The 12,716-nt window shown below is 40.3% G+C and overlaps 1 protein-coding gene across 3 annotated transcripts in view; it reads left to right on the forward strand.

The window, feature by feature from the left end:
- The window catches only part of PALLD (palladin, cytoskeletal associated protein), a 347,129-nt gene that overhangs the window by 240,421 nt on the left and 93,992 nt on the right, over positions 1–12,716 (forward strand). Inside the window, exon 1 of one of the 3 annotated variants that reach the window (XM_073341574.1) lies at positions 4,784–4,976. The exons of the other annotated variants lie outside the window; for them this stretch is intronic. The gene's annotated coding sequence lies outside the window, so the exon portion shown is untranslated. Of the gene's footprint in view, positions 1–4,783; positions 4,977–12,716 lie in introns of those variants that run through there. 3 annotated transcript variants of the gene reach the window in all.

Consider the following 12,716-nt stretch of genomic DNA (forward strand, 5'->3'; position numbering starts at 1 on the left):
AGTATTTGAAGGAATTTCAAGTTCCTGCTGGAGTAATACTTAAATACACATTTATTTGGAGCTTCTAGGTGCTACTGTAATACAATCAGGGTCAAAACCCCATTGTGCAGGGCATTATACAGACTCATTAAAATACAGTCTCTGCCCTAAAGATGAAATAACTATATTTAGACCCTGAAATCAATTCTATAGTAGTTTCACTGCTTTAAGAGCATTTTCTAATTTTTCAGACTCAATAATTCCGTTGTACTGTTTTCCAGTCATTTGTTTTCAGTCAGATTGCTATAGATCTTACTGTTCTATTTCAGATCTTTCCTCCAGCGTTTGCAAGTTCATGATCTCTTCTTACATGCTGCAGACCTTTGGTGGTTATACTCCAGTTTACACAGTATTAATTTAATTTTGACTAGTTGCTAGTTTTTATCATTCTCCCCTCCCGCAAAGAAAAAATACAAAGGTGTGTGCCTTTTAACTTCTTTTCCCAGCCGTTACAAAAAATGTAAAAATCAGCAAGCTGAGTAAATGGCTTCATAGCTAATGGATATTTAATTTTACATGACTTTTCTGGAGATAGTAGTAGACACTAAAAGTGGAACCTGACTCTCCCTTCCACAGTACACTTTGATGAACTGCTCCTAATTTCCTTTGAATATCCACCCTCAAATTGGCTTTTTAAAATAATTGTTTTTCAAAGGAGATTATATTTTAAAGTACCATTTAAAATTGATCGATACTGTCAATTACATAATTATTGTAAGTAGTTCAATCTAGTCTTCAGGTGTCAATTTAGAGTTCTGCATTGACACATCAGTTAATTTTTGTTAATCTGAGGTCAGTTTATCCCAAAATTGTGTCAAATCTAGCCTTCATTTGCTAAAGAGTTTCACAAGGGTATTCAAAGTACTAACCCATACCAACTAAAAAGAATGGCTTTTTAACTTTCATCAGCTTCCAAGAATTCTCTGTTGTATTAATGGCTCCTATCATCAACATCCCAACAATGGATACAAATTACGTACTGATTCCTTCCTGCTCTTTTGTATGTCTTTCCAAGATTTGTCTTATCATAATTGCCAGCATATTGATCAGTTTCTGTTCATTGACTTAATGTGGGTAGGAGTTACCTGATACACTTTCATATCTCTCAAGTCCCAAAATGACTTATGTTCCTCACAAATTGGGTATCTCCTCACGTTTATTACTGAAAATGATTTACATTATTTTTATTTCTGATGTAACTGGGGCTATAGGAGTCATTTACACTAAGAGAAAGAATCCAACAGCATTTCAAGTTTCCTACATAAATAATTCTGTATCCTCCTTTTTGGGGTCTTTGCCACATAGTGTGTGTCACATAGGGAGGCAGGAATAGAGTAGTGGAGTGGGAATCAGGAGACCTGGGATCTGTTCCTGGCTCTGTCATTGGCAAATTTAAGCAAGCCTCTTCACCTTCCTGTACCTCAATTTTCCCATGTGCAAAATGGGGATAATGATATTGACCTTGTTTGTATAGCACTTTGTGATCCAATGATGAAGAGCAAGATACTATTATTATTTGGGCCTTGCTATGGTGAGCTTCGTGTTCACCTCATATTCACAGTTATGTTCGTTGAATCACAGTTGGGAGAGTACCTCATGATAACTTGATGTGTGAAAGTGTCCTTTGTTTTGCCTTTGCCTTCCAAACTCATAAAATGGTATTCCTCCTTTTTTCCCTAAAGCTCTCTTCCAAAATTCTTAGTGCAACACAGTGGGTCTCACTGAGCTCACTGGCATGGTTTCTACTGATTTCCTCTTCTCTGCTGTTAATTTGTTTAATTATTAGTAAATAAGAATCCGACGGTATAATTAAGGGAAAAGCAGTTCAGTGGTACTATCCAGAAGTAGGGATTTAGTGTCATGCAGATTGTCTATCTACAACCATTACTGGCTGACAGTTACACTGCTTGTTTTAATGTGAGTGGGGAAAATGCCTATGTTCAGTAAGTATAACAAACCTAAAGCCAAACATAGTTCTGTTCCAGGCTTGGGAGTTGATGAGAACAGGGTGCAAGAGGGGGTGCAAAGTGTGGGAGGGGGCTTAGGGCAGGGAGTTGGGGTGCAGGAGGGTTGGGGGTGCAGGTTCCGACTGGGCTCCGCTTACCTTGAGCGGCTCCAGGGTAGCAGCGGCTCGCAATGGGGCTAAGGCTGGCTCCCTGCCTGTCCTGGACCTGCGCTGCTGCTGAAAGTGGCCAGCATGTCCGGCAGTGGCTCCTAAGGGTGGTGTGGGGTGGGGCAAGCGGCTCTGCTGAGTGCTGCCCTTGCCTGCGGGTACCACCTCTGAAGCTCCCATTGGCCGCGGTTCCCCATTCCCAGCCCATGGAAACTGCGGAGGGCGGTGCCTGCAGGCGAGGGCAGCAGATGGAGCCCTCTGCGCCCCTCCCTCCCCCCCCCCCCCGCCTCCAGGGGCCGCAAGGATATGGTGCCGGCCACTTCCAGGAGTGGCGCGGGGCCAGGGCAGGCAGGGAGCCTGCCTCAGCCCCACTGCGCCATGGGGCTGGCAGTCCCACAGGCCAGATTAAAAGCCCTGATGGGCCGGATCCAACCTGCGGGCTGCAGTTTGCCCTCCCGTGCCTTAGCCCCTGCCTTAAGTGACCACAACAAGGTTGGGGGGTCGAGCCCCTCCAGGAATCCTGGGCCCAGCCTTGTTTGGGTTACGAGGACTCTACCACACAAGAGAGTGGAAGGGGAGCCCTTGAGGTCAGGCAGGCCTCTGGGTAAAGGAAGTGGGAGTGAGGACTCAGATCCTTTCGCTATCCACTTCACCAGGGTAGTGTATAAGCCAGGAAAGTTCCCCACAATATTGAGACCATTCCACCGCTTACATAAACATACCATACGCTGCTTGATGCGGGCCCAAGTCCAACCATCCAGATCCCCAACATCCTAGCACTCTTCCAAAATGTGGAAACTCTAGCCCTTTGTGCGGTGAAAGAAAACTTGACTGTCCAGAGGTCAAGGAAAATTGGCCTGGTTGTTGTGGGATACTTTTGGTGGAGTCTCAGAGCATGCATCAGTGAGTCTGCGTCTACCCTGCAAAGGCAATAGAGCTTGAATCCTGGGTCCGGCTTAACTCAGGCTCCACCTCCATGAGTCCTGGGACCAGGTTTTGGTTAAGAACAATTTGTGTGTATGTGGAAAGGGGGTTAGGCTTGAGCCTGGGTTTAAAACCTAAGGATAAGTTGCAGTGTAGCTATACCCTGGATATGTACTCCAGCAGCTAACCTGTGCTGCCACCCACGCTTTGTGGCTTCCCTGCTATTGTTACTGGAGTCTGGAGCTAGTTAGATCAAAGCTAGTTTGGGTTTGTGTACACATACTGGAGTCACACCTCCCATTGCATTGTATACATACCCTGAGTCCTCATTCATCTTGAGTTTGTCTGTTGCTGTCAGGGCCGGCTCCAGGGACAAGCTTTCCAAGCAGGTGCTTGGGGCAGCATTCAGAATGGGGCGGCAGTCCGTGTCCCGCGGTGGCAATTTGGCGGCAGCTCTGCTGCTCTTCCGGGCGCAGTAGCAATTTGGCCGCAGCTCGCAGCAATTTGGTGGCGACTGCTTGGGGCGGCAAAATTGGTAGAGCCACCCCGGTCTGCTGTGTTGCTGATAATTTAACTTTGCTCTGAATTTACTTGCAAAGTTGAAGCAACCTTCCACATCAGCACGTGGAAAGCTTTTGATTGACTCAAATTAAATACAGTAATAGAAAGGAGAGAGGCAGATGGATCTGGTGGGTGCTCCCCATTCTCCACACTCTTGTTCCTCTGTCCACCAAAATGAGCATCGGCATCCCACTTGTGTTCAGTGGAATATGTAATAGTGATAACATTTTAAGAACACTTGTTTGTCATCCTGGGAATATTTAACATTTTGAAAGTATAATTAAATAACAAAATAACTTGCTGGCAACACACAGCGTCAGTAGACGTTCCCTGAACTCTGCCTCCATCTTCCAGTAGGGCAACAAGGCACACAATGGAATGTTTACAAAACATGTGGTGGAGGCACCCAATAGAACAGTATAAATGTTCTGAAGAGAGCCCCTAATTTAGTTCTAATCTGAAAAGTCAGGAACACTGAAAGTTGGAATGCTGCTCAACTCCAAGGGATAAGTATAAACATAATTTGAAGCAAAAAATAAATAAATAAAAAAGAATCAACTGAAGCATAACTTGCCCCATTCTAGATTTTCATTAAAATATGTGGATGTGCTGCTATACTCTGCTGTTGTGCACTATGGGTGAAAGTGATGTGGCAGGCTAGGAAACGTAAATAAACTGTGTGTTTTGCAGGAAGGTTAACCCCAGCTCCAGTGGAAAAATTTCTAAATGCTGCTGTTTCAGGACTATGTTAATTCCAGAGAATCCAGACTGTTTCCTTTCCTCTCACATGCAGCTTTTCTTAATTTATTAGAGATGTCTGCAGAGTTTGTAATGGAAATGGACACAAAAGTATTGGAAAAAGAGGGTATTGCTGCACCATGGTAACGTGCAGCTAAAGTTTTTTTGGGAAAAAGTTTAAAAAAAAAAATCCAAACCCTTGGCGCTCTAAGGAGAGAGTAATTTAAAACTTAGCAGACAGTACTGATTCAGAAGAATATTCTGAAAAGCAAAGGTGACAAACCATAGGAAAAACACCAACTTCACTGCAGTTTTCAGAAATGTGGTAATTCTTTTATTAAGCACACTGACGAATTCTCAGTAACTCTGGAGGACTCTTATTATGAAGTTGCTAGAGCTAGAAAACTTTAGTGAAGAATCACTGAGTCATGAAGTTGGTGTTCTCTTCTCTCTGACTAATCTGTATATAATATTGAGAACCTGCTGGACTCCACTTCAGTCCCAAAGTGCTGGCTTTACTGCTGCAACGTATCCCCCGTCTCTTTATCTGAAAAAGTTATATTCTGGCACTGTGATAATAGATAAAGTAGGCACTGAAAAGGTAAGGTGCGATGACGCTGTTTATGTATTCTGCATGCTTTTTTTGATCAGGTAAACCCATGACTAAAACATAGTGATAGAGAATGAAAGGTCAGAGCAACTGAAGACTTCTTTTAATGTGATCTTGGTGTTTGCAGCTCTTGCAAGTAGTTTTTTTATTAATATTTACTGTCTCTTAAAGTGTTAGCCACTTTTTCTGTAACTGCAGCCAAGCTCAGAAATGCACTTTTTATTTGCAGTTTTTGGTATCAGATTAGTTTTTCCAAGTGCATTTGGGATGCTAGTGTGGCAGCTGCAGGGTGTGTTTGTGTGTGTGTGTGTGTGTCTCAACATCGGCTGAACTGATTGTTAGTACTGTATATGATAGAGCTGTAAAATAGTGAGGGCCCTTGCAGTTTTCTTTTGTAGGAGGTTTCTCTCAACTTGATGAAAGAACTTGTGGATTAAAACAGAGTTAGCCACAGGCAGGAGACTCCAGATATTTTAGAAAGCGTATCACTCAAAATGTTATCGTTTGTTATCAAAATCATAATCTTTGTATGCTGCTTGGAGTCTGTTTTGTATGCAAAATGCATGTGGGTCCCCATCATTTATATAAAGAAAAGGAGTAGTTGTGGCACCTTAGAGACTAACCAATTTATTTGAGCATGAGCTTTCGAAGCTCATGCTCAAATAAACTGGTTAGTCTCTAAGGTGCCACAACTACTCCTTTTCTTTTTGCGAATACAGACTAACATGGCTGTTACTCTGAAACCCATCATTTATATACTGTCTTTCTGTTAGTTTATTTCTGTAAATGTTGATAATTGAGTGCTGAAAGGAATATCACAGTGTTACCTAATAACTTTGTCATTTACACAGCAACTGCTTTTGGTGCTGCTTGAATTTTATTTTTAAATTTCTTTTAATAACATTTGTTTAAATGTTGATTGTGAAGACAAAAATATGTGAAAGTTTCCTGGCAGCATGCAAGTAATTAGAAAGGATGCTGGGAAATGTAAGCCTTGCCTTCCTTATAATGAGGTGTTTATAGGAACTTGGAAACCAGAGATATGCATTGGCTATCAAAGAAAAACCAGTGTCTGCTGTTGGAACATTTGGATCAATGTTAGGTTAAGGAATATGGTGCTGCACATCTCACATCTTAAAAAAAGGAATGAACACATCTCATATTTGATTGGGCACTGAGGTCAAGGAGCCATTCTTCTCAGTATTTTGTGGGTTGTACTGAACTGCAACCACTGGTCTGGAGAAGCAAATGTGTTTTCTGGCATGGATTTCATGGGATGTGCTATTTGAACTGTGGTGTGCAGTTTCAACTGCCACCTGGAAAGTATCGTGTTTATGGTCTGTACACACCATACTTCACTGAAGGCCTTGTTTGGTTGGTCGATCTGTCTGTCTATCAAATATAATATGAATAATAGTGTTGCTCTAATTGAAGCCCCAATAACTGCCAGGAACCCAGACTTAGTCTATGATTCACTAAACAAATAGCAGACATGGAAGGATTAAGATTTATAACTGATAACATGAAGAATGGGCAAACCATAGCAATTTCAGTGGTTTTGGTCAACTTGATCAATCCACACAATGTTCTGAACCTACTGTGAATCACTTCAGTCAGTATTCTGTTTTCACAAGTTTTTAGCCCAGTTTTTCAAAGTAAGATTTTGTCACTTCCTACATTTGGTTGGGCCAGGAATACTGTAAGAATTGCCTTTGACATGGTATTTCAACACTTGTCCTCTTGCCTGGAACCAAAAACTCAAGGGGTGGGCTGATAAAAGGGACCAGAGCAGGGTAGCTGGGGTATGTATTCCCTGGAAATGCTCATTTTAAGTTTGGTTGGAAGGTTAGGGTCTTGTTTTGTTCAACCATTTAATCTGTTCCTAAACATGATAGTGGACCAACAGTGTTTTAAAACAGACTTCACTAGAGCTGGGTATTAGGCAGCCTTAGGGACCAATTTATAATAAAAAGTTTTGTTATGAAGATACACTGTGTAGTCACTTTCCTAGTGACCACCAAAATATTGGTTGCATCAGTAATATGAGAACTAATTATCAATACAACTACATATTTCAACACTAAATGTGAACTCATACAAGTCTCCCCAGTTGTTTTGTTCTTGTGCTAATTTGCAGAAGTGGCATTTCAAAAATCTTATTATAAAAGAGTGCAAACAAGTGGAGCTGCTTTTTAAACTCCATGATAAAGCATAGCCAAAAGTTTTGGTCCAGCATTGGCTTCTTCCCATCACAAATTCTTTACATGCAAGTCTGTGGTCCATTAGGGTGGTATGCAATTTTTGGCCTTTATTGGGGGCGGGGGGGGGGAGGGAAATAGTTCAATATTTTGACAATGACTATAAACTGATACAGGTTTACATCCTGTGTGAACTTATGACCATCTGAGCAAGTAATAGAGAAGGCAGAAGAGTAAGGTGTTTGATATTTTAGCAGTTAATTTTACACCTTGCTCATAAAGGGCATGCAGTGAAATGAACAAAATAAAGTACATGTTCACAGACAGCATTCATTAATTGTATTTCAGCTGAGCAAAATAGTAACTGCAAGGATGGTGATTGAATCAGCACTCCGTAAGTGTACATGGTTTATTTATGCACCAGTAGATACCCACTTCATTAAATATAAGATCTGATAGAATACTAGAAAAGTGATTTGTCAATTAATTTGAAGAAAAATAACCAAATGCTTCAAATAAGGAATTCACCAAATAGCATTCAACCAGCTATGCTTTTCAATAGCTCTGAATATGACATCCCGTGCGTTCCGTGTGACTTTTATCCACACCAAAAGTTTTCAGAAACCAAGGAATATAGTGTAGCATCAGTCTACATGGGGTTACTTGTGTCGATCTCAGTGTCCCTGAATTACTGGTAGATCATGAATTGGGATTATGTAGAAAGATATGGAGGCAAAGGCATGGCCCCTGAAATATTAGTATCTAAAATGAAAATGTACAAAATGGGAATGGGAGCAATGAAAAGCTATATAATTGAATGCTGAAGTACACATCTGATTAGTTCCATATTTTTTCAGTGGAATATCTTATGCTTTGGGGTTTAAACTTTTCCGTTTGTTGTTTATGCTTCAGAGGAGTAATCTGAGATTTATTGGCCTTTTGAAATCTGTTTTCAGAGGGTCTTGAAGGAGAGTGTGGAGGCATGTGAGACTGGGGAAGGACAGGAGTTCCAGGCTTATTAGTTTAGAAGAAGGCCCAGAAATGAATGAGGGAGAGACCTGAAGAAAAGATAAGCTGTACGGCTTGGGAAGAGCAGAGAGGCAAAGGGAGAAAGAATCAAGAGTATAGAAGAAGGTAGAGGTTAGGTGTTCAAGATTATTCTCCAAAAGGTTTCAGAGTAGCAGCCGTGTTAGTCTGTATCCGCCTAAAGAACAGGAGTACTTGTGGCACCTTAGAGACTAACAAATTTATTTGAGCATAAGCTGTATCCCACAAAAGCTTAGTGGGATAAATAAATAAATAAGCAATAAATAAGCAAAAGCTTATTTAGAATAATCTGTTTTTTCTCCAAAAGGTGAATTTGATACTGTAGTTCATTGTTTTAAATCTTTACTTTTTTAATTTTAGCAAACTATTAAGTCTCCAAGATTAGCTCATCATGAACATAATGCCTCTTGTGGTGGTTCTTCACTTTTTTGTCCTATTTTGTTGGGAAATAACCTTCTAATGATGGGTTTCCTGCTGAATTGTTTTAAATAAGCAATAATTGACTGTTGCAGGAATTATCAAGGGGGTAGAGCAGTAAAGAAGGGTTGATGACCCAAAGACATTAATTTCTATTATAAAGTGACGAACACTTCAGGGTGTCACATGTGCAGCACATTGAGTATTTGGTAGACTTGGTTGTCTGTGGTAATCTAATAAATGGCCGTACACACTTGTTTCATTACAAGACTAATCTCGGCTCATGATATGTGCATGTAACTTTATATTCATAAATAACCATCCACCTTGAAACATTCCAAACTACTTTATAGATAGCATTTCAGTGATGAAGTACACACAGACACACTCTCATTGCATCCACTTCTGGAGTGGAGTGGGGCTACCACTCCGTAATGACAACACTAAACAATTATTTTTATGGCCGGGAAAGGAATAATACAATATTCATTTAGAAATGGAAAGAACTTGGGTATACATGATATTACCCAAGTTAGAACGTGGCCAGGATACTCAGGCTAATGCCGTTATTCTGCAGAAAACATGATGGGCTCTTTCATGACTCTAAGTGTCAGGATCTAATCCAATATTTTGGGATTTTATGAGATGTAAAAATTATTTATATTTTTTGTCACATTCGCCATCAATGAAATAGCAAAGCAATAGAGAAATAAGGTAATTCATGGCTGAGCACTGAAAATGTAATTTCTGGATTACCACAAGAATCGCATTTTCTGGAAAATATTTTCTTCCACTTTATTGTCTAGACACTTTTTATACAGTCACTTCTCGACTGCTTGAGGCACTCCAACCTGTGCCAAGAGAGGAAGTCTGCATTTCCTTTATTGGATCATAGTGTGAATTTAGAGAATGGTTAATCCTGGAGCTTTCCTTCGCCACAAAAGGAAGGGAGTTGAAGAACACTTCCATTTTTCTAAAAGTACAATGGTCTCAATCCAGTGCTGCACTCAGTCTCTGCCTGGTTCTGCAAAATTAAGGGGACCACAAAGTAGCTCAATGCACCTCCCCACTGAGAGAAGATGGGAGGCAGGTTTGACCCTCGGCATAATTTAGATTAGCTTTAAGGCTGCTCTAAACTACCCCCTGGCAGCAGTGTCCTAAATGGGGCCACTTCATTTCCTCCACACCCCTTATGCTGAGGCAGAGGGGATTAGATAGTGTTAGCTATATGCCTCCTGGGAATTCCTCCTGCATTGGGAGGAGGAAGCCCAATTAGCAGTTTAAAACAGTTCTTTGGCTCCTTTGTGTCACCAGAACAGCACAAAGGAGCGGCAGTGGGACACGGGATTGTGCCTGATACCTGTTTTCAGAATGGACCCTTTCTATACAATGTTCTAGTAGCAAGCAGGGAAGCCACACTTCTTTTCTTACTGGTTCCTTTCAGAAGATCTTAATCAGGACAAGGCAATATAAACTTTTCAATACACACTCCAGATTTGGGAATGTGAAAGAGGTAATTAATCCAAGACCCGAGTCTGTCTATAAAGAGCTACTGTACCATGTTGCCTATGTGCTGCCACAATGGCAACCTAGTTCTAGTAAATGTTCACAATGTGGCATATGTTTCATTAGTCCTAGAGGTTTTGTTCGATGAAAATAATTTCTAGAGAGGCCCTCCTTTGTAGACATGATGTGTCAGCCAGCAGAAATGTACAGGAAAGGGTTTTGGTTTTCCTTGGCAAAATCCTTGCATTTTTTCCAAAATGAAGTGTAAAAATAGATTAACTCTCAAAAAAGTTTAAGTAATGTTAACACTGATACTGACCAACAAAAGCCATCAAATTCAAAGTGAAAGCTGACACCATAAGGTCTATACCCTGTTGTGCCTAATATTACAGGACAGGATCTGAGATCCCTGTGAATAATGAGATGGCATGGGGGAGTTAAGGATAGAGTATCCACATTTAACAACAAATGGTTAAATGTGGATACTCTATCCGGTGGCACCTTAAAGACTAACAGATTTATTTGGGCATAAGCTTTTGTGGGTAAATAATCCATTTCTTCAGATGCATGGAGTGAAAATTACAGATGCCGGCATTATATACTAACACCTGAAGAGAAGGGAGTTACCTCACAAGTGGAGAAACAGTGTTGACAGGGCCAGTTCGATCAGGGTGGATGTAGTCCACTCTCAATAATAGATGAGGAGGTGTCAATTCCAGGAGAGGCAAAGCTGCTTTTGTAAAGAGCAAGCCAGTCCCAGTCCCTATTCAAGCCCAAATTAATGGTGTTAAATTTCCAAATGAATTTCAGTTCTGCTGTTTCTCTTTGAAGTCTGAACTAAAATTCATATATATACCATGTAACACAGAGGAAAATGAAAGTACATGTGATTTTTTTTTCTCTTTAGAGAAAAAAAAAGAGGATAGAATAAATGTGCATGTATAAATGTACATTCATCTAAACATATACATATAAAGTATCAGTAAAATCTGTATCTAATTTATGGGGATGATTTGTTTAAAGCAGTTCATCTTTCATTATTTACATACAAAACTTTTAATGAGTCCAACTTTGGCTAACAGAGCTGATTCACCAAGGCAACACAAAGTTTTGAACAAATTGAAGGAGTGCTTCCTGACACAGAAACTCAGTGGTGCTGTATTTCTTCCAGCCCACCTCACTGTACTTATTTTGGCACTAAAATATAAAGCCTTTGTTTGTAGTGTCTGAAAGTATCAGAAGGGCACCCTGATTTATGACTGTAGTACACAACTACCAAAGATCTAGTGAATTTTCCAGTGAAAGTGGAGCTTTGAAAACCTTAGAGGTGATCATCATTTTTTGTGGATGAAATTTTTCCATGCTCTCTTTATATATGTGTTGGTGACATGTGCTTCCTGTACTTGTTTTCAGAGGGTTAAATGAGAACATCAGTTTCTTGATAGTTCTGTTACTAGGGCCCAAAAAATCTATTAGCTGCAAGAGGATGCCATGGCGCTGCTTTTCTTCAGTGCAGCTCTGACATGTTTAAAAGCAGTAGTTTAAACAACCTTTAATAAGGCTGTATCTGCAGTGGTTGCCAGGGGTCTTAGTGCATTAGACTGCAAATCTCTGTGACATCCAACTGAAAGGAAAGCACCGATCTCTCAACTACCCCATCAAGAAGTTGGTGAACTATCAAGCAAACATGCTAGGTTTTTTCTTTATATAACATTTCTTGCATAGTTTATTTTGAGGAGGGAGTCATGGATTCACTTCTGTGTCTTAGTTTTCACAAAGATGTGTTTCAGAGTAGCAGCCGTGTTAGTCTGTATCCACAAAAAGAAAAGGAGGACTTGTGGCACCTTAGAGACTAACAAATTTATTTGAGCATAAGCTTTCGCGAGCTACAGCTCACTTCATCGGATGCATTCAGTGTAGCTCACGAAAGCTTATGCTCAAATAAATTTGTTAGTCTCTAAGGTGCCACAAGTCCTCCTTTTCTTTTTACAAAGATGTGTGTTTTTCTGGGGGGGGAGGGGGGAACAATTAAATTTGATCGTGGACCAGTTTTGAACTTTTTTGTAAAACTGTTTTAAGCAACAAGAAGATTGAGGTGAGGGAAATCTTTGTTTAGTTTAATTTCCAAAGCCATCCATCCGTTGGCCTTTTTTTGTAGACTGACAACCAGAAGGCCAATTCTGTCAGTTGTGATGCTTTAAAAGTGATGCTGTTAAACACTTGTTTATAGCAGTAGTCATATTATTGAGCGAGAGAATCCTCCAGGGGCATTGCCATTCCATGTATTGCTAAACAACACTTCTTGTTTGGGCTATCTGCAGTACAATATCATTTTCTTAATTTTCCTTTATTTAATGTATTTGTTTTTATTATTTACAAAGTAAAATTATCCTGTGTTTAGCTGAGATTGTGGCAATCTCAATTCAATATAAATATTAAAATAGTCTTGTCTAGTATGCTTATCCTTATAGCATCTCAGATACTCATCCTTGCAATACCCTGTGATGTGGCCATGTGTTACTATCTCCATTTTACAGATGGGGAAACTTGAGATACAGAGATC

This window comes from Lepidochelys kempii, chromosome 4, assembly GCF_965140265.1.
Source record: "Lepidochelys kempii isolate rLepKem1 chromosome 4, rLepKem1.hap2, whole genome shotgun sequence".
NCBI lineage: Eukaryota > Metazoa > Chordata > Testudines > Cheloniidae > Lepidochelys > Lepidochelys kempii.